Source organism: Perognathus longimembris, chromosome 6 (genome assembly GCF_023159225.1).
Source record: "Perognathus longimembris pacificus isolate PPM17 chromosome 6, ASM2315922v1, whole genome shotgun sequence".
NCBI classification, from domain to species: domain Eukaryota; kingdom Metazoa; phylum Chordata; class Mammalia; order Rodentia; family Heteromyidae; genus Perognathus; species Perognathus longimembris.
This window is the reverse complement of record NC_063166.1, coordinates 32,328,022-32,331,575: the sequence shown is the minus strand read 5'-3', so window position 1 is coordinate 32,331,575 and position 3,554 is coordinate 32,328,022. Positions and strand designations below refer to the sequence as shown.

The 3,554-nt window shown below is 41.1% G+C and overlaps 1 pseudogene; it reads right to left on the bottom strand.

The window, feature by feature from the left end:
- Window positions 1–2,396: 2,396 nt before the first annotated feature.
- Window positions 2,397–2,882, bottom strand: LOC125352264 (annotated as a pseudogene).
- Window positions 2,883–3,554: the final 672 nt, after the last annotated feature.

Below are 3,554 nucleotides of genomic sequence, written 5' to 3'. Positions count from 1 at the left end.
GGGAACTTAGGCAAATTAGAGATAACGCATAGAGCCAGTAGTCAGAATAGAGCCTCACACGCATAGGTACTCAAAGTCACGATGTCAGCAATGATACCCGGCCAGTGAAATGAAGGTCTTTGGGGACAGGAATTTTTGCTGGGTTTTATGCACTTTCTTATCTCCCATGATAACATCATTTAGTATAACAATATTAACAATATATCACTTATTACACTTTTAGGACCTATATGAAAAAACAGCACATGTAAAAGAAACTGTGGTCAGTTTGCAAGTGATAATCTCTGAAGAGTAGCAGGTCCATGCTTGTGCATATGTGCACATGTATGAGCTTGCATGCTGAATTAACAGTCATCCAAGAGCAAGGCAAGGACTAGAGCCAGGGTGAGGAGAGGCAGGTTCATGGCCAGCTGAGTCGGAGCTTTATTGAAAAAGTTTGAGAATCTGATCCTGTCTTCAAGGAGACTTGAAACTAGAAAGAAAATATCCATAATTTTGCTTTTCTTTTTTTTGTGTAATGTGAAATGTTAGGTTTTAGAAGGAGAGAAGAAAAGGCCTGATGGGAAACATTGGGATTTCGTTTTATGGTATCAAAAAGAGCCATAAATCTCAGGTTCCTTTTAACTGGTGCAGTGTGGGATTTAAATAACTGGCTTGGATTTATGTTCTGGTTCTTCTTGTAAAACATGTAGCTGCTTTGCAAAAGAGAATTAAATCTACATAGGCTACATGCATATTTTGCATTTTCAAGGTGTAGAGTTGCCTGATAAATCAAAATGCCTTAGCCTGCCTTCCCTGGGCTGCTGAGCTCTGCAGTGTGCTAAGCTTTCCATTGTCCAAATGACCTGAACTTGTCACTCTGACTTTCTACGGATGAGGGGCATACTCCACGGATATGTTTGGATGAAAAATTGATCTTGAGTCTATACTTGAATAAAGTTTAGACAACTTGAGGGTGTGAAAAGTTCAATCATTTCTGCTTTTTAAAAATGCTTCTTAGGAAAGTGCTCCAGGGTCCTGAAATCTGTGGAGAAAATAATGTGATATCTCCCAACTACAAATAACACCAAGAAAAAAAATGAACAAACGTGGAGGCAACATTACAAGAAAGTTCTGGCTGCTTCCAGAGGTCGTGATGGAAAAGAGAGCTGAAGGCTGTCAGAGGTCATCTCAGGGACATGGGCATGACCTTGACAAGCTGGGAGTAGCAGAAATGAGCACTGAGCACTCTGATTCTGCCTCTAGCTGTGACTCCAAAGGATTGCCATTGTGTGAGCAAGTGGGATGAAGAAAACGTGTCCACCGGCGGAGAACCGTACCCTCAGCACTGGGGTCACTGCTCCAGACCTGGAATGGCCAAGGCCTCCCCTGGGGATCCACAGCAATGGTCTATGACCTTGAGATACACACTGCAATCACAGAAGAACTGGAATAGCTAGCTCTATTAGAAAAAAGACCTTATTGGAAATTAAAAACTCCACCAAATAATAAGACATAATAATAATAATAATAATAACACTTCTGGGATTATATAATCATAGTGACATCATTTCAACGTACTAAAAGCAAAAGCTGGCAGGTTTACAAAGGCAGATCAAAATCTACAAACTCCCTTATCCCCAAACATAATTAAGTCTATGAGGGCAGAAAAGTGAAAGCTTTGTTCATGGGCTGGACTGATGGGGACTCAATACTTACTAAAGGAACTAGCAAATAAAGCCAGAAAAAAAACAAAACAAAACAAAACAAATGGCAGGCTGCCAGTTGTTAAGACTTGTAATCCTGGAGCTCTTCAAGAAACTGAGATCTGAGGATGGCAGTCAAAGCCATCCTAGGGAAGGAAAGTTTGTGAAACTCATCTCTGATTAACCAGCAAAAAGCCAGAAGTGTAGGTGTGGCTCAAATTGTAGAGGGCTAGACTTTGTGGAAAAACTAAGGGATAGCACGGGTAGGCTCTGAATGCAAACCCCCCCACAACCCACCCCCCACCACCACCAAAAGAGGCAAGGCTTCTGCCCTAGTTTGTTTGAAGCCCTTTTATGTGGTTTGAAAGACAGTAGTGAATAACTCTAAGAACTCCCATCCATACAGGTCATAGACCCAAAGGCCAGGTGCACGGTTGCTGGAAGGTGTGTCATTGAAGACTGCATTTCAGCATCACCAGAGTCATGCTGCTCTGGGGATCTTAGTAGAAAAATTCAAGCACCTATAAGAACAAATGATCTCTATTTCCAGGAACTAGTCAAGTTTGAAACAGCTGTTTCTTGTGATATCTGGTGTTTAAGGCAGGGACAATTTGTGATAATATAGGCTTGCTGGGGTGTGTAGATATGACCGCACACAGAACATAGGAATGAAAACTTTCTTTTTTGAAGATTTATACAGTTTATTAGTCCCTCTGTGAAAAATTCACCATCATGGCAGGTCAAGTCATTGCAGGATCTTTATTCCTTTGGCTTTTTGCCAGCCCCAACATTGGCCTTTGCAGTCCCTCTGACTTTCTTCATTCTGTTTTTGCGTTCTTTCCGCTGTTTCCTTGAGGTCTTTTTCTTTTCATACAGGCTATGTCGTGCAAGTCTGTGTTTGGGCGCGTTTTTTTTTTTTTTGTTTGTTTGTTTGTTTTGCATAATCCAAGGAATCATAAATCATGCCAAAGCCGGTTGTCTTGCCACCACCAAAATGGGTTCTGAACCCAAATACAAAGATGACATCAGTTGTGGTCTTGTACATTTTGGCAAGTTTTCCCAAATTTCTGTCTTAGGTACTGTTGCCTTTCCAGGGTGAAGGACATCGATAACCATCTGCTTCCTCTGAAGTAGCCGGTTGGTCATGAACTTCCTGGTCTGGATAGTTACTGTGTCGTTCATGATGGTGACAGACCTTCAGACAGCCAGTGAGGAAAAGACACGAATGAAAACTTTTAAACTGTTCCACTGAGTTAGGCCCAGCTAACTATACACCCAAAATTCTATGTCTCCATGTTATATATGTTCGAGACAAATACCTGCCACTAACCAATCCCATTGTAATTTCCAACAAAAACAAGGAATTTGCACATGAACATTGTTCTCTAGGTACAAGAGATACTTAAACTGAGTTTGCTGAAGCACTGACTTCTTACTTGAGCCCACCAATGAAGTGAAAGCACGATTTAAAGAAAAGCCTGCCCTCTCTGTCTCCATTTTGTATGTGTCCTTAGCACTAACTGTTCTCTCCCACAGCTTCCTTGGAAACCAGTAAGAACAGGATTTTTTTTATAAGATGTTTACAAAGACAGAGCAGGGATGGAGAAAACAACCCCTAAGGATAGGCCCAGCAGAGCCTCTCAGGAAAGACCACCTACCAAGCAACAATGCCTTGTTTATTTTGACCATTTTGCTCCTTAAAATCATGACAGTGATAACTTCTCTGGAACCCTAAAGCAAGGACTAAAATAACAGTCTACTAGGCCACTTCTCTAACTGCGACTGTTTTACATACTATGTGCTAATTCTTTTTCTGTTTAAACTTTAAGCTCCTGTCTGCACCCTAAGATAACTAGATAAAATGAATTG